We start from the raw sequence: 19385 nt of genomic DNA, 5'->3' as shown, positions 1-19385 counted from the left end.
CCGGCTTTTGCTCTCCTTCACAAACCCGACAGGATATGAGACATGGTTTACATACAGTAAACCATTTCATATCCCTTCTTTTCTACTATATAATTGTCTAAGGGTACTTCCGTCTGTCTGTCCTTCTGTCGCGGTTTTTCGTTCGCTAACTGGTCTCGGCAGCTGCCTGTCATGGCTGCCGCGACCAATCAGCGACACGCACAGTCCGGAAGAAAATGGCCGCTGCTTACTCCCCGCACTCACTGCCCGGCGCCCACATACACCCCTCCGCTCACCACTCACACAGGGTTAATGGCAGCGGTAACGGACCACGTTATGCCGCGGTGTAATGCACTCCGTTACCGCTGCTATTAACCCTGTGTGACCAACGTTTTACTATTCATGCTGCCTATGCGGCATGAATAGTAAAACGATCTAGTGTTAAAAATAATAAAAAAAATAAAAATCGTTATATACTCACAATCCGTCGGCCCCTCGGATCCACAACCGGACTTTCCCGCTTGCGACGCGCCGGTGACTGCTCCATGCTGCGATCTCGTGAGATGATGACGTTGTGGTCTCGCGAGACCACTACGTCATCATCTCGCGAGACCACAATGCACTCTTGGGACCGGAGCGCACGAGCAGCGTTGCGTCCGTAACCGCTTCGCTGGAAGGTCAGTATATAACTTTTTTATTTTGCTATATACTGCGTGGGCTGGGCAATATACTACATGGACAGGGCAATATACTACGTTACTGAGCAATATACTACATGGGCTCTGCTATATACTACGTGGCTGGGCAATATACTACATGGGCTCTGCTGTATACTACGTGGCTGGGCAATATACCGACCCCAGATCATGAAAAATGGAGACGCTACGAGTATCGGAAAATGGCACAATTTTTTATTAATTTATTTTTTTTTTAGCAAAGTTTGGATTTTTTTTTCACCACTTAGATAAAAAATAACCTAGTCATGTTAGGTGTCTATGAACTCGTAATGACCTGGAGAATCATAATGGCAGGTCAGTTTTAGCATTTAGTGAACCTAGCAAAAAAGCCAAACAAAAAACAAGTGTGGGACTGCACTTTTTTTGCAATTTCACTGCACTTGGAATTTTTTTCCTGTTTTCTAGTACACGACATGGTAAAACCAATGATGTAGTTCAAAAGTAAAACTTGTCCCGCAAAAAATAAGCCCTCACATGGCCAAATTGACAGAAAAATAAAAAAAGTTATGGCTCTGGGAAGGAGGGGAGCGAAAAACGAACACGGAAAAAAGAAAAATCCCAAGGTCATGAAGGGGTTAATATCTGCCCTCAGTCACTGGCTTTACTACTCTGCCGGAGAAAATTGCGCGGGAGCCCACGCCATTTTTTGCCGCCATTTAACCCTTTAATAGCTAGACCCCCAAATTTTACACACAGACACTTCTTACATTAGTGAAGAGGAATATGTAATAAAAGAAGGTATATGAGATGGTTTACTGTATGTAAACCATGTCTCATATCCTGTCGGGTTTGTTAAGGAGAGAGCATAAGCCGGCAATTGAATTAGCGGCTTTTATGCTATCTAGCGCTGCATTAAATCTATAATATAACGGTGGGAGCGTCACTCTGTACGAAGCCTTTATAGACTGCGCAAGCGCGACGCACCGCACCTGCGCAGTCTGGACCAGAGTGACGCAGCCGAACTTACTTATCCCCCCCCAATATACTGGCCATGGGGGCTCCACACACCCGCTTTTCCCCCCTAATATACCGGACAAGGGGGCTCCGTGCTCTGTAGCTCCAGTCAGGGTAGCTGTAGAGCCCAGCGGAGCTCGAGGACCTTCGATGATGTCACCATCAGCATGTGACCAGTGACGCGAGTGGGCAGAGTCAGCCCTCGCTGTGCTGGCTGCAGGGGTGCTGTATCTATTATAGCCAGCGCTGCACTCAGGCAGTAAGTACAACCGCCCGCACTCAGCACCGCCACGCACAGCCGCCCGCACTCAGCACCGCCACGCACAGCCGCCCGCACTCAGCACCGCCACGCACAGCTGCCCACACTCAGCACCGCCACGCATAGCCGCCCGCACTCAGCACCGCCATGCACAGCCGCCCGCACTCAGCACAGCCACGCACAATCGCCCGCACTCAGCACCGCCACGCACAATCGCCTGCACTCAGCACAGCCGCCCGCACTCAGCACAGCCACGCACAGCCGCCCGCACTCAGCACAGTCACCCGCACTCAGCACAGCCACGCACAGCCGCCCGCACTCAGCACAGCCACGCACAGCCGCCCGCACTCAGCACAGCCACGCACAGCCGCCCGCACTCAGCACAGCCACGCACAGCCGTCTGCACTCAGCATAGCCACGCACAGCCGCCCGCACTCAGCACCGCCACGCACAGCCGCCCGCACTCAGCACAGCCGCGCACAGCCGACCGCACTCATCACAGCCACCCGCACTCAGCACAGCCACGCACAACCGCCCTCACTCAGCACAGCCACGCACACTCGGCACCTCCACGCACAGCCACCCGCACTCAGCACAGCCACACACAGCCGCCTGCACTCAGCATAGCCACCCGCACTCAGCACAGCCACGCACAACCGCCCTCACTCAGCACAGCCACGCACAGCCGCCCTCACTCAGCACAGCCACGCACAGCCGCCCACACTCGGCACCTCCACGCACAGCCACCCGCACTCAGCACAGCCACGCATAGCCGCCCGCACTCAGCACCGCCACGCACAGCCGCCCGCACTCAGCACCGCCACGAACAATCGCCCGCACTCAGCACAGCCACGCACAGCCGCCCGCACTCAGCACAGCCACGCACAGCCGCCCGCACTCAGCACAGTCACGCACAACCGTCCGCACTCAGCATAGCCACGCACAGCCGCCCGCACTCAGCACCGCCACGCACAGCCGCCCGCACTCAGCACCGCCACGCACAGCCGCCCGCACTCAGCACAGCCGCGCACAGCCGACCGCACTCATCACAGCCACCCGCACTCAGCACAGCCACGCACAGCCGCCCGCACTCAGCACAGTCACGCACAACCGTCCGCACTCAGCATAGCCACGCACAGCCGCCCGCACTCAGCACAGCCGCCCGCACTCAGCACAGCCACGCACAGCCGCCCGCACTCAGCACAGCCACGCACAAGCGCCCGCACTCAGGACAGCCACGCACAGCCGCCCGCACTCAGCACAGCCGCCCGCACTCAGCACAGCCGCCCGCACTCAGCACAGCCGCCCGCACTCAGCACAGCCACGCACAATCGCCCGCACTCAGCACAGCCACGCACAGCCGCCCACACTCAGCACAGCGCCTGCACTCAGCACAGTCAAGCACAGCCGGCCACACTCAGCACAGCCACGCACAGCCGGCCGCACTCAGCACAGCCACGCACAGCCGGCCGCACTCGGCACCTCCACGCACAGCCACCCGCACTCAGCACAGCCACGCATAGCCGCCCGCACTCAGCACCGCCACGCACAGCCGCCCGCACTCAGCACCGCCACGCACAATCGCCCGCACTCAGCACAGCCACGCACAGCCGCCCGCACTCAGCACAGCCACGCACAGCCGCCCGCACTCAGCACAGCCACGCACAAGCGCCCGCACTCAGGACAGCCACGCACAGCCGCCTGAACTCAGCACAGCCGCCCGCACTCAGCACAGCCGCCCGCACTCAGCACAGACGCCCGCACTCAGCACAGCCACGCACAATCGCCCGCACTCAGCACAGCCACGCACTGCCAACCGCACTCAGCACAGCCGCCCGCACTAAGCACAGCCACGTACAACCGCCCGCACTCAGCACAGCCACGCACAGCCGCCCGCACTCAGCGCAGCCACGCACAGCCGCCCGCACTCAGCGCAGCCACGCACAGCCGCCCGCACTCAGCGCAGCCACGCACAGCCGCCCGCACTAAGCACAGCCGCCCGCACTCAGCACAGCCACGCACAAGCGCCCGCACTCAGCACAGCCACGCACAAGCGCCCGCACTCAGCACAGCCACGCACAGCCAACCGCACTCAGCACAGCCGCTCGCACTCAGCACAGCCACGCACAGCCGCTCGCACTCAGCACAGCCACGCACAGCCGCCCGCACTCAGCACAGCCACGCACAGCCGCCCGAACTCGGCACAGCCGCCAGCACTCGGCACAGCCACGCACAACCGTCCGCACTCAGCATAGCCACGCACAGCCGCCCGCACTCAGCACCGCCACGCACAGCCGCCCGCATTCAGCACCGCCACGCACAGCCGCCCGCACTCAGCACAGCCACCCGCACTCAGCACAGCCACGCACAACCGCCCTCACTCAGCACAGCCACGCACAGCCGCCCACACTCGGCACCTCCACGCACAGCCACCCGCACTCAGCACAGCCACACACAGCCGCCTGCACTCAGCACAGCCACCCGCACTCAGCACAGCCACGCACAACCGCCCTCACTCAGCACAGCCACGCACAGCCGCCCACACTCGGCACCTCCACGCACAGCCACCCGCACTCAGCACAGCCACGCATAGCCGCCCGCACTCAGCACAGCCACGCACAGCCGCCCGCACTCAGCACCGCCACGCACAATCGCCCGCACTCAGCACAGCCACGCACAGCCGCCCGCACTCAGCACAGCCACGCACAGCCGCCCGCACTCAGCACAGTCACGCACAACCGTCCGCACTCAGCATAGCCACGCACAGCCGCCCGCACTCAGCACCGCCACGCACAGCCGCCCGCACTCAGCACCGCCACGCACAGCCGCCCGCACTCAGCACAGCCGCGCACAGCCGACCGCACTCATCACAGCCACCCGCACTCAGCACAGCCACGCACAGCCGCCCGCACTCAGTACAGTCACGCACAGCCGGCCGCACTCAGCATAGCCACGCACAGCCGCCCGCACTCAGCACCGCCACGCACAATCGCCCGCACTCAGCACAGCCACGCACAGCCGCCCGCACTCAGCACAGCCACGCACAGCCGCCCGCACTCAGCACAGTCACCTGCACTCAGCACAGCCACGCACAACCGCCCGAACTCAGCACAGCCACCCGCACTCAGCACAGCCACGCACAGCCGCCCGCACTCAGCACAGCCACGCACAGCCGCCCGCACTCGGCACAGCCGCCCGCACTCGGCACAGCCGCCCGCACTCGGCACAGCCGCCCGCACTCGGCACAGCCGCCCGCACTCGGCATGGGCAGAGTCAGCCCTCGCTGTGCTGGCTGCAGGGGTGCTGTATCTATTATAGCCAGCGCTGCACTCAGGCAGTAAGTACAACCGCCCGCACTCAGCACCGCCACGCACAGCCGCCCGCACTCAGCACCGCCACGCACAGCCGCCCACACTCAGCACAGCCACGCACAATCGCCGCACTCAGCACAGCCACGCACAGCCGCCCGCACCCAGCACAGCCACGCACAGCCGCCCGCACTCGGCACAGCCGCCCGCACTCGGCACAGCCGCCCGCACTCGGCATGGGCAGAGTCAGCCCTCGCTGTGCTGGCTGCAGGGGTGCTGTATCTATTATAGCCAGCGCTGCACTCAGGCAGGAAGTACAACCGCCCGCACTCAGCACCGCCACGCACAGCCGCCCGCACTCAGCACCGCCATGCACAGCCGCCCGCACTCAGCACAGCCTCGCACAATCGCCGCACTCAGCACAGCCACGCACAGCCGCCCGCACCCAGCACAGCCACGCATAGCCGCCCGCACTCAGCACCGCCACGCACAATCGCCTGCACTCAGCACAGCCGCCTGCACTCAGCACAGCCACGCACAGCCGCCTGCACTCAGCACAGCCACCCGCACTCAGCACAGTCACCCGCACTCAGCACAGCCACGCACAACCGCCCGCACTCAGCACAGCCACGCACAGCCGCCGGCACTCAGCACAGCCACGCACAGCCGCCCGCACTCAGCACAGCCACGCACAGCCGCCCGCACTCGGCACAGCCGCCCACACTCGGCACAGCCACACACAACCGTCCGCACTCAGCATGGGCAGAGTCAGCCCTCGCTGTGCTGGCTGCAGGGGTGCTGTATTTATTATAGCCAGCGCTGCACTCAGGCAGTAAGTACAACCGCCCGCACTCAGCACCGCCAAGCACAGCCGCCCACACTCAGCACCGCAACGCATAGCCGCCCGCACAGCCGCTCGCACTCAGCACCGCCATGCACAGCCGCCCGCACTCAGCACAGCCACGCACAATCGCCGCACTCAGCACCGCCACGCACAGCCGCCCGCACTCAGCACCGCCACGCACAGCCGCCCACACTCGGCACCTCCACGCACAGCCACCCGCACTCAGCACCGCCACGCATAGCCGCCCGCACTCAGCACCGCCACGCACAGCCGCCCGCACTCAGCACCGCCACGCACAATCGCCCGCACTCAATACAGCCACGCACAGCCGCCCGCACTCAGCACAGCCACGCACAGCCGCCCGCACTCAGCACAGTCACCCGCACTCAGCACAGCCACGCACAACCGCCCGCACTCAGCACCGCCACGCACAATCGCCTGCACTCAGCACAGCCGCCTGCACTCAGCACAGCCACGCACAGCCGCCCGCACTCAGCACAGTCACCCGCACTCAGCACAGCCACGCACAACCGCCCGCACTCAGCACAGCCACGCACACCCGCCCGCACTCAGCACAGCCACGCACAGCCGCCCGCACTCAGCACAGCCACGCACAGCCGCCCGAACTCGGCACAGCCGCCAGCACTCGGCACAGCCACGCACAACCGTCCGCACTCAGCATAGCCACGCACAGCCGCCCGCACTCAGCACCGCCACGCACAGCCGCCCGCATTCAGCACCGCCACGCACAGCCGCCCGCACTCAGCACAGCCACCCGCACTCAGCACAGCCACGCACAACCGCCCTCACTCAGCACAGCCACGCACAGCCGCCCACACTCGGCACCTCCTCGCACAGCCACCCGCACTCAGCACAGCCACACACAGCCGCCTGCACTCAGCACAGCCACCCGCACTCAGCACAGCCACGCACAACCGCCCTCACTCAGCACAGCCACGCACAGCCGCCCACACTCGGCACCTCCACGCACAGCCACCCGCACTCAGCACAGCCACGCATAGCCGCCCGCACTCAGCACCGCCACGCACAGCCGCCCGCACTCAGCACCGCCACGCACAATCGCCCGCACTCAGCACAGCCACGCACAGCCGCCCGCACTCAGCACAGCCACGCACAGCCGCCCGCACTCAGCACAGTCACGCACAACCGTCCGCACTCAGCATAGCCACGCACAGCCGCCCGCACTCAGCACCGCCACGCACAGCCGCCCGCACTCAGCACCGCCACGCACAGCCGCCCGCACTCAGCACAGCCGCGCACAGCCGACCGCACTCATCACAGCCACCCGCACTCAGCACAGCCACGCACAGCCGCCCGCACTCAGCGCAGTCACGCACAACCGTCCGCACTCAGCATAGCCACGCACAGCTGCCCGCACTCAGCACAGCCACGCACAGCCGCCCGCACTCAGCACAGCCACGCACAGCCGCCCGCACTCAGCACAGCCACGCACAAGCGCCCGCACTCAGCACAGCCACGCACAGCCGCCTGAACTCAGCACAGCCGCCCGCACTCAGCACAGCCGCCCGCACTCAGCACAGCCGCCCGCACTCAGCACAGCCGCCTGCACTCAGCACAGCCACGTACAATCGCCCGCACTCAGCACAGCCACGCACAGCCGCCCGCACTCAGCACAGCCGCCTGCACTCAGCACAGTCAAGCACAGCCGGCCACACTCAGCACAGCCACGCACAGCCGGCCGCACTCAGCACAGCCACGCACAGCCGGCCGCACTCAGCACAGCCATGCACAGCCGCCCGCACTCAGCACAGCAACGCACAGCCGCCTGCACTCAGCACAGCCACGCACAGCCGCCCGCACTTAGCACAGCCACGCACAGCCGCCCGCACTCAGCACCGCCACGCACGCACTCAGCACCGCCACGCACAGCCGCCCGCACTCAGCACAGCCACGCACAGCCGCCCGCACTCAGCACAGTCACGCACAACCGTCCGCACTCAGCATAGCCACGCACAGCCGCCCGCACTCAGCACCGCCACGCACAGCCGCCCGCACTCAGCACCGCCACGCACAGCCGCCCGCACTCAGCACAGCCGCGCACAGCCGACCGCACTCATCACAGCCACCCGCACTCAGCACAGTCACGCACAACCGTCCGCACTCAGCATAGCCACGCACAGCTGCCCGCACTCAGCACCGCCACGCACAGCCGCCCGCACTCAGCACAGCCACGCACAGCCGCCCGCACTCAGCACAGCCACGCACAAGCGCCCGCACTCAGCACAGCCACGCACAGCCGCCTGAACTCAGCACAGCCGCCCGCACTCAGCACAGCCGCCCGCACTCAGTACAGCCGCCCGCACTCAGCACAGCCGCCTGCACTCAGCACAGCCACGCACAATCGCCCGCACTCAGCACAGCCACGCACAGCCGCCCGCACTCAGCACAGCCGCCTGCACTCAGCACAGTCAAGCACAGCCGGCCACACTCAGCACAGCCACGCACAGCCGGCCGCACTCAGCACAGCCACGCACAGCCGGCCGCACTCAGCACAGCCATGCACAGCCGCCCGCACTCAGCACAGCAACGCACAGCCGCCTGCACTCAGCACAGCCACGCACAGCCGCCCGCACTTAGCACAGCCACGCACAGCCGCCCGCACTCAGCACCGCCACGCACGCACTCAGCACCGCCACGCACAGCCGCCCGCACTCAGCACAGCCACGCACAGCCGCCCGCACTCAGCACAGCCACGCACAGCCGGCCGCACTCAGCACAGCCACGCACAGCCGGCCGCACTCAGCACAGCCACGCACAGCCGGCCGCACTCAGCACAGCCACGCACAGCCGGCCGCACTCAGCACAGCCCCGCACAGCCGGCCTCACTCAGCACAGCCACGCACAATTGCCCGCACTCAGCACAGCAACGCACAGCCGCCCGCACTCAGCACAGCCACACACAGCCGCCCGCACTCAGCACCGCCACGCACTGCCGCCCGCACTCAGCACCGCCACGCACTGCCGCCCGCACTCAGCACCGCCACGCACTGCCGCCCGCACTCAGCACCGCCACGCACAGCCGCCCGCACTCAGCACCGCCACGCACAGCCGCCCGCACTCAGCACTGCCACGCACAGCCGCCCACACTCAACACAGCCACGCTCAGCCTCCCGCACTCAGCACAGCCGCTCGCACTCAGCACAGCCACGCACAACCGCCCGCACTCAGCACAGCCGCCCGCACTCAGCACAGCCACGCACAGCCGCTCGCACTCAGCATAGCCACTCATAGACGCCCGCACTCAGCACAGCCACTCACAAGCGCCCGCACTCAGCACAGCCACGTACAGCCGCCTGAACTCAGCACAGCTGCCCGCACTCAGCACAGCCATGCACAGCCGCCCGCACTCAGCACAGCCACACACAGCTGCCCACACTCAGCACCGAAATGCACAACTGACCGCACTCAGCACCGCCACACACAGCCGACCGCAGTCAGCACCGCCACGCAAAGCCGACTGCACTCAGCACAGCCGCGCACAGCCGTCCGCACTCAGCACAGCTGCGCACAGCCGTCCACACTCAGCACAGCCACGCACAGCCGCCCCACAGCCGCTCGCACTCAGCACAGCCGCCCGCACTCTGCACAGCCACGCACAACCGCCCGCACTCAGTACAGCCACGCACAGCCGCCCGCACTCAGCGCAGCCACGCACAGCCGCCCGCACTCAGCGCAGCCACGCACAGCCGCCCGCACTCAGCGCAGCCACGCACAGCCACCCGCACTCAGCTGAGCCACGCACAGCCACCCGCACTCAGCACAGCCGCCCGCACTCAGCACAGCCACGCACTGCCAACCGCACTCAGCACAGCCACGCACAGCCGCCCACACTCAGCACAGCCACGCACAGCCGCCCGCACTCAGCACCGCCACGCACTGCCGCCCGCACTCAGCACCGCCACGCACAGCCGCCCGCACTCAGCACCGCCACGCACAGCCGCCCGCACTGAGCACTGTCACGCACAGCCGCCCACACTCAACACAGCCACGCTCAGCCTCCCGCACTCAGCACAGCCTCGCACAGCCGCCCGCACTCAGCACAGCCAGGCACAGCCGCCCCACAGCCGCTCGCACTCAGCACAGCCGCCCGCACTCTGCACAGCCACGCAAAACCGCCCGCACTCTGCACAGCCACGCACAGCCGCCCGCACTCAGCACAGCCACGCACAGCCGCCCGCACTCAGCGCAGCCACGCACAGCCGCCCGCACTCAGCGCAGCCACGCACAGCCGCCCGCACTCAGCGCAGCCACGCACAGTCACCCGCACTCAGCGCAGCCACGCACAGCCGCCCGCACTCAGCACAGCCGCCCGCACTCAGCACAGCCACGCACAGCCGCCCGCACTCAGCACCGCCACGCACTGCCGTCCGCACTCAGCACCGCCACGCACAGCCGCCCGCACTCAGCACCACCACGCACAGCCGCCCGCACTCAGCACTGCCACGCACAGCCGCCCACACTCAACACAGCCACGCTCAGCCTCCAGCACTCAGCACAGCCTCGCACAGCCGCCCGCACTCAGCAGAGCCACGCACAGCCACCCGCACTCAGCGCAGCCAAGCACAGCCGCCCGCACTCTGCACAGCCACGCACAGCCGCCCGCACTCTTCACAGCCACGCACAGCCGCCCGCACTCAGCACAGCCACGCACAGCCGCCCGCACTCAGCTCAGCCACGCACAGCCGCCCGCACTCAGCGCAGCCACGCACAGCCGCCCACACTCAACACAGCCACGCTCAGCCTCCCGCACTCAGCACAGCCTTGCACATCCGCCCGCACTCAGCGCAGCCACGCACAGCCACCCGCACTCAGCGCAGCCAAGCACAGCCGCCCGCACTCAGCACAGCCGCCCGCACTCAGCACAGCCACGCACAGCCAACCGCACTCAGCACAGCCGCTCGCACTCAGCACAGCCACGCACAACCGCCCGCACACAGCACAGCCGCCCGCACTCAGCACAGCCACGCACAGCCGCTCGCACTCAGCATAGCCACTCACAGACGCCCGCACTCAGCACAGCCACTCACAAGCGCCCGCACTCAGCACAGCCACGCACAGCCGCCCGCACTCAGCACAGCCACGCACAGCCGCCCGCTCTCAGCGCAGCCACGCACAGCCGCCCGCACTCAGCGCAGCCATGCACAGCCACCCTCACTCAGCGCAGCCAAGCACAGCCGCACGCACTCAGCACAGCCACCCGCACTCAGCACAGCCGCCCGCACTCAGCACAGCCACGCACAATCGCCCGCACTCAGCACAGCCACGCACTGCCAACCGCACTCAGCACAGCCGCCCGCACTAAGCACAGCCACGTACAACAGCCCGCACTCAGCACAGCCACGCACAGCCGCCCGCACTCAGCGCAGGCACGCACAGCCGCCCGCACTCAGCGCAGGCACGCACAGCCGCCCGCACTCAGCGCAGGCACGCACAGCCGCCCGCACTCAGCGCAGGCACGCACAGCCGCCCGCACTCAGCGCAGCGACGCACAGCCGCCTGCACTCAGCGCAGCCACGCACAGCCGCCCGCACTCAGCGCAGCCACGCACAGCCGCCCGCACTCAGCACAGCCGCCCGCACTCAGCACAGCCACGCTCAAGCGCCCGCACTCAGCACAGCCACGCACAGCCAACCGCACTCAGCACAGCCGCTCGCACTCAGCACAGCCACGCACAACCGCCCGCACTCAGCACAGCCGCCCGCACTCAGCACAGCCACGCACAGCCGCTCGCACTCAGCATAGCCACTCACAGACGCCCGCACTCAGCACAGCCACTCACAACCGCCCGCACTCAGCACAGCCGCCCGCACTCAGCACAGCCACGCTCAAGCGCCCGCACTCAGCACAGCCACGCACAGCCAACCGCACTCAGCACAGCCGCTCGCACTCAGCACAGCCACGCACAACCGCCCGCACTCAGCACAGCCGCCCGCTCTCAGCGCAGCCACGCACAGCCGCCCGCACTCAGCGCAGCCATGCACAGCCACCCTCACTCAGCGCAGCCAAGCACAGCCGCCCGCACTCAGCACAGCCACCCGCACTCAGCACAGCCGCCCGCACTCAGCACAGCCACGCACAATCGCCCGCACTCAGCACAGCCACGCACTGCCAACCGCACTCAGCACAGCCGCCCGCACTAAGCACAGCCACGTACAACAGCCCGCACTCAGCACAGCCACGCACAGCCGCCCGCACTCAGCGCAGCCACGCACAGCCGCCCGCACTCAGCGCAGGCACGCACAGCCGCCCGCACTCAGCGCAGGCACGCACAGCCGCCCGCACTCAGCGCAGGCACGCACAGCCGCCCGCACTCAGCGCAGCGACGCACAGCCGCCTGCACTCAGCGCAGCCACGCACAGCCGCCCGCACTCAGCGCAGCCACGCACAGCCGCCCGCACTCAGCACAGCCGCCCGCACTCAGCACAGCCACGCTCAAGCGCCCGCACTCAGCACAGCCACGCACAGCCAACCGCACTCAGCACAGCCGCTCGCACTCAGCACAGCCACGCACAACCGCCCGCACTCAGCACAGCCGCCCGCACTCAGCACAGCCACGCACAGCCGCTCGCACTCAGCATAGCCACTCACAGACGCCCGCACTCAGCACAGCCACTCACAAGCGCCCGCACTCAGCACAGCCACGCACAGCCGCCTGAACTCAGCACAGCTGCCCGCACTCAGCACAGCCATGCACAGCCGCCCGCACTCAGCACAGCCACACACAGCTGCCCACACTCAGCACCGAAATGCACAACTGACCGCACTCAGCACCGCCACACACAGCCGACCGCAGTCAGCACCGCCACGCAAAGCCGACTGCACTCAGCACAGCCGCGCACAGCCGTCCGCACTCAGCACAGCTGCGCACAGCCGTCCACACTCAGCACAGCCACGCACAGCCGCCCCACAGCCGCTCGCACTCAGCACAGCCGCCCGCACTCTGCACAGCCACGCACAACCGCCCGCACTCAGTACAGCCACGCACAGCCGCCCGCACTGAGCGCAGCCACGCACAGCCGCCCGCACTCAGCACAGCCGCCCGCTCTCAGCGCAGCCACGCACAGCCGCCCGCACTCAGCGCAGCCATGCACAGCCACCCTCACTCAGCGCAGCCAAGCACAGCCGCCCGCACTCAGCACAGCCACCCGCACTCAGCACAGCCGCCCGCACTCAACACAGCCACGCACAATCGCCCGCACTCAGCACAGCCACGCACTGCCAACCGCACTCAGCACAGCCGCCCGCACTAAGCACAGCCACGTACAACAGCCCGCACTCAGCACAGCCACGCACAGCCGCCCGCACTCAGCGCAGCCACGCACAGCCGCCCGCACTCAGCGCAGGCACGCACAGCCGCCCGCACTCAGCGCAGGCACGCACAGCCGCCCGCACTCAGCGCAGGCACGCACAGCCGCCCGCACTCAGCGCAGCGACGCACAGCCGCCTGCACTCAGCGCAGCCACGCACAGCCGCCCGCACTCAGCGCAGCCACGCACAGCCGCCCGCACTCAGCACAGCCGCCCGCACTCAGCACAGCCACGCTCAAGCGCCCGCACTCAGCACAGCCACGCACAGCCAACCGCACTCAGCACAGCCGCTCGCACTCAGCACAGCCACGCACAACCGCCCGCACTCAGCACAGCCGCCCGCACTCAGCACAGCCACGCACAGCCGCTCGCACTCAGCATAGCCACTCACAGACGCCCGCACTCAGCACAGCCACTCACAAGCGCCCGCACTCAGCACAGCCACGCACAGCCGCCTGAACTCAGCACAGCTGCCCGCACTCAGCACAGCCATGCACAGCCGCCCGCACTCAGCACAGCCACACACAGCTGCCCACACTCAGCACCGAAATGCACAACTGACCGCACTCAGCACCGCCACACACAGCCGACCGCAGTCAGCACCGCCACGCAAAGCCGACTGCACTCAGCACAGCCGCGCACAGCCGTCCGCACTCAGCACAGCTGCGCACAGCCGTCCACACTCAGCACAGCCACGCACAGCCGCCCCACAGCCGCTCGCACTCAGCACAGCCGCCCGCACTCTGCACAGCCACGCACAACCGCCCGCACTCAGTACAGCCACGCACAGCCGCCCGCACTGAGCGCAGCCACGCACAGCCGCCCGCACTCAGCGCAGCCACGCACAGCCGCCCGCACTCAGCGCAGCCATGCACAGCCACCCTCACTCAGCTGAGCCACGCACAGCCGCCCGCACTGAGCACTGTCACGCACAGCCGCCCACACTCAACACAGCCACGCTCAGCCTCCCGCACTCAGCACAGCCTCGCACAGCCGCCCGCACTCAGCACAGCCAGGCACAGCCGCCCCACAGCCGCTCGCACTCAGCACAGCCGCCCGCACTCTGCACAGCCACGCAAAACCGCCCGCACTCTGCACAGCCACGCACAGCCGCCCGCACTCAGCACAGCCACGCACAGCCGCCCGCACTCAGCGCAGCCACGCACAGCCGCCCGCACTCAGCGCAGCCACGCACAGCCGCCCGCACTCAGCGCAGCCACGCACAGTCACCCGCACTCAGCGCAGCCACGCACAGCCGCCCGCACTCAGCACAGCCGCCCGCACTCAGCACAGCCACGCACAGCCGCCCGCACTCAGCACCGCCACGCACTGCCGTCCGCACTCAGCACCGCCACTCACAGCCGCCCGCACTCAGCACCGCCACGCACAGCCGCCCGCACTCAGCACTGCCACGCACAGCCGCCCACACTCAACACAGCCACGCTTAGCCTCCCGCACTCAGCACAGCCTCGCACAGCCGCCCGCACTCAGCAGAGCCACGCACAGCCACACGCACTCAGCGCAGCCAAGCACAGCCGCCCGCACTCTGCACAGCCACGCACAGCCGCCCGCACTCAGCACAGCCACGCACAGCCGCCCGCACTCAGCACAGCCACGCACAGCCGCCCGCACTCAGCACAGCCACGCACAGCCGCCCGCACTCAGCGCAGCCACGCACAGCCGCCCACACTCAACACAGCCACGCTCAGCCTCCCGCACTCAGCACAGCCTCGCACAGCCGCCCGCACTCAGCGCAGCCACGCACAGCCACCCGCACTCAGCGCAGCCAAGCACAGCCGCCCGCACTCAGCACAGCCGCCCGCACTCAGCACAGCCACGCACAATCGCCCGCACTCAGCACAGCCACGCACTGCCAACCGCACTCAGCACAGCCGCCCGCACTAAGCACAGCCACGTACAACCGCCCGCACTCAGCGCAGCCACGCACAGCCGCCCGCACTCAGCGCACCCACGCACAGTCGCCCGCACTCAGCGCAGCCACGCACAGCCGCCCGCACTCAGCACAGCCACGCACAATCGCCCGCACTCAGCACAGCCACGCACTGCCAACCGCACTCAGCACAGCCGCCCGCACTAAGCACAGCCACGTACAACCGCCCGCACTCAGCGCAGCCACGCACAGCCGCCCGCACTCAGCGCAGCCACGCACAGCCGCCCGCACTCAGCACCGCCACGCACAGCCGCCCGCACTCAGCACCGCCACGCACAGCCGCCCGCACTCAGCACCGCCACGCACAATCGCCTGCACTCAGCACAGCCGCCCGCACTCAGCACAGCCACGCACAGCCGTCCGCACTCAGCACAGTCACCCGCACTCAGCACAGCCACGCACAACCGCCCGCACTCAGCACAGCCACGCACAGCCGCCCGCACTCAGCACAGCCACGCACAGCCGCCCGCACTCAGCACAGCCACGCACGGCCGCCCGCACTCAGCACAGCCACGCACAGCCGCCCGCACTCGGCACAGCCGCCCGCACTCAGCATAGCCACGCACAACCGTCCGCACTCAGCACCGCCACGCACAGCCGCCCGCACTCAGCACCGCCACGCACAGCCGCCCGCACTCAGCACCGCCACACACAGCCGCCCGCACTCAGCACCGCCACGCACAGCCGCCCGCACTCAGCACCGCCACGCACAGCCGCCCGCACTCAGCACAGCCACGCACAACCGCCCTCACTCAGCACAACCACGCACAGCCGCCCACACTCGGCACCTCCACGCACAGCCACCCGCACTCAGCACAGCCACGCACAGCCGCCTGCACTCAGCACAGCCACCCACACTCAGCACAGCCACGCACAACCGCCCTCACTTAGCACAGCCACGCACAGCCGCGCACAGCCACGCACAGCCGCCCACACTCGGCACCTCCACGCACAGCCACCCGCACTCAGCACAGCCACGCATAGCCGCCCGCTCTCAGCACCGCCACGCACAGCCGCCCGCACTCAGCACAGCCGCCCGCACTCAGCACAGCCACGCACAGCCGCCCGCACTCAGCACCGCCACGCACTGCCGTCCGCACTCAGCACCGCCACTCACAGCCGCCCGCACTCAGCACCGCCACGCACAGCCGCCCGCACTCAGCACTGCCACGCACAGCCGCCCACACTCAACACAGCCACGCTCAGCCTCCCGCACTCAGCACAGCCTCGCACAGCCGCCCGCACTCAGCAGAGCCACGCACAGCCACACGCACTCAGCGCAGCCAAGCACAGCCGCCCGCACTCTGCACAGCCACGCACAGCCGCCCGCACTCAGCACAGCCACGCACAGCCGCCCGCACTCAGCACAGCCACGCACAGCCGCCCGCACTCAGCACAGCCACGCACAGCCGCCCGCACTCAGCGCAGCCACGCACAGCCGCCCACACTCAACACAGCCACGCTCAGCCTCCCGCACTCAGCACAGCCTCGCACAGCCGCCCGCACTCAGCGCAGCCACGCACAGCCACCCGCACTCAGCGCAGCCAAGCACAGCCGCCCGCACTCAGCACAGCCGCCCGCACTCAGCACAGCCACGTACAATCGCCCGCACTCAGCACAGCCACGCACTGCCAACCGCACTCAGCACAGCCGCCCGCACTAAGCACAGCCACGTACAACCGCCCGCACTCAGCGCAGCCACGCACAGCCGCCTGCACTCAGCGCACCCACGCACAGTCGCCCGCACTCAGCGCAGCCACGCACAGCCGCCCGCACTCAGCACAGCCACGCACAATCGCCCGCACTCAGCACAGCCACGCACTGCCAACCGCACTCAGCACAGCCGCCCGCACTAAGCACAGCCACGTACAACCGCCCGCACTCAGCGCAGCCACGCACAGCCGCCCGCACTCAGCGCAGCCACGCACAGCCGCCCGCACTCAGCACCGCCACGCACAGCCGCCCGCACTCAGCACCGCCACGCACAGCCGCCCGCACTCAGCACCGCCACGCACAATCGCCTGCACTCAGCACAGCCGCCCGCACTCAGCACAGCCACGCACAGCCGTCCGCACTCAGCACAGTCACCCGCACTCAGCACAGCCACGCACAACCGCCCGCACTCAGCACAGCCACGCACAGCCGCCCGCACTCAGCACAGCCACGCACAGCCGCCCGCACTCAGCACAGCCACGCACGGCCGCCCGCACTCAGCACAGCCACGCACAGCCGCCCGCACTCGGCACAGCCGCCCGCACTCAGCATAGCCACGCACAACCGTCCGCACTCAGCACCGCCACGCACAGCCGCCCGCACTCAGCACCGCCACGCACAGCCGCCCGCACTCAGCACCGCCACGCACAGCCGCCCGCACTCAGCACCGCCACGCACAGCCGCCCGCACTCAGCACCGCCACGCACAGCCGCCCGCACTCAGCACAGCCACGCACAACCGCCCTCACTCAGCACAACCACGCACAGCCGCCCACACTCGGCACCTCCACGCACAGCCACCCGCACTCAGCACAGCCACGCACAGCCGCCTGCACTCAGCACAGCCACCCACACTCAGCACAGCCACGCACAACCGCCCTCACTTAGCACAGCCACGCACAGCCGCGCACAGCCACGCACAGCCGCCCACACTCGGCACCTCCACGCACAGCCACCCGCACTCAGCACAGCCACGCATAGCCGCCCGCTCTCAGCACCGCCACGCACAGCCGCCCGCACTCAGCACAGCCGCCCGCACTCAGCACAGCCACGCACAGCCGCCCGCACTCAGCACCGCCACGCACTGCCGTCCGCACTCAGCACCGCCACTCACAGCCGCCCGCACTCAGCACCGCCACGCACAGCCGCCCGCACTCAGCACTGCCACGCACAGCCGCCCACACTCAACACAGCCACGCTCAGCCTCCCGCACTCAGCACAGCCTCGCACAGCCGCCCGCACTCAGCGCAGCCACGCACAGCCACCCGCACTCAGCGCAGCCAAGCACAGCCGCCCGCACTCAGCACAGCCGCCCGCACTCAGCACAGCCACGCACAATCGCCCGCACTCAGCACAGCCACGCACTGCCAACCGCACTCAGCACAGCCGCCCGCACTAAGCACAGCCACGTACAACCGCCCGCACTCAGCGCAGCCACGCACAGCCGCCCGCACTCAGCGCACCCACGCACAGTCGCCCGCACTCAGCGCAGCCACGCACAGCCGCCCGCACTCAGCACAGCCACGCACAATCGCCCGCACTCAGCACAGCCATGCACTGCCAACCGCACTCAGCACAGCCGCCCGCACTAAGCACAGCCACGTACAACCGCCCGCACTCAGCGCAGCCACGCACAGCCGCCCGCACTCAGCGCAGCCACGCACAGCCGCCCGCACTCAGCACCGCCACGCACAGCCGCCCGCACTCAGCACCGCCACGCACAGCCGCCCGCACTCAGCACCGCCACGCACAATCGCCTGCACTCAGCACAGCCGCCCGCACTCAGCACAGCCACGCACAGCCGTCCGCACTCAGCACAGTCACCCGCACTCAGCACAGCCACGCACAACCGCCCGCACTCAGCACAGCCACGCACAGCCGCCCGCACTCAGCACAGCCACGCACAGCCGCCCGCACTCAGCACAGCCACGCACGGCCGCCCGCACTCAGCACCGCCACGCACAGCCGCCCGCACTCAGCACCGCCACGCACAGCCGCCCGCACTCAGCACCGCCACGCACAATCGCCTGCACTCAGCACAGCCGCCCGCACTCAGCACAGCCACGCACAGCCGTCCGCACTCAGCACAGTCACCCGCAATCAGCGCAGCCACGCACAGCCGCCCGCACTCAGCACAGCCACGCACAATCGCCCGCACTCAGCACAGCCACGCACTGCCAACCGCACTCAGCACAGCCGCCCGCACTAAGCACAGCCACGTACAACCGCCCGCACTCAGCGCAGCCACGCACAGCCGCCCGCACTCAGCGCAGCCACGCACAGCCGCCCGCA

General features: G+C 67.8%; 1 long non-coding RNA gene across 1 annotated transcript in view; it reads left to right on the top strand.

Moving 5' to 3' along the window:
- Positions 1–19385, top strand: part of LOC143806457 (uncharacterized) — an 88648-nt gene that overhangs the window by 1007 nt on the left and 68256 nt on the right. The window lies entirely within an intron of this gene.

The sequence above is a fragment of the Ranitomeya variabilis genome, chromosome 1, assembly GCF_051348905.1.
Source record: "Ranitomeya variabilis isolate aRanVar5 chromosome 1, aRanVar5.hap1, whole genome shotgun sequence".
In the NCBI taxonomy this organism is placed as follows: domain Eukaryota; kingdom Metazoa; phylum Chordata; class Amphibia; order Anura; family Dendrobatidae; genus Ranitomeya; species Ranitomeya variabilis.
Note: the sequence above shows the minus strand (reverse complement) of the source record. Positions and strands in the feature narration are given on the sequence as shown.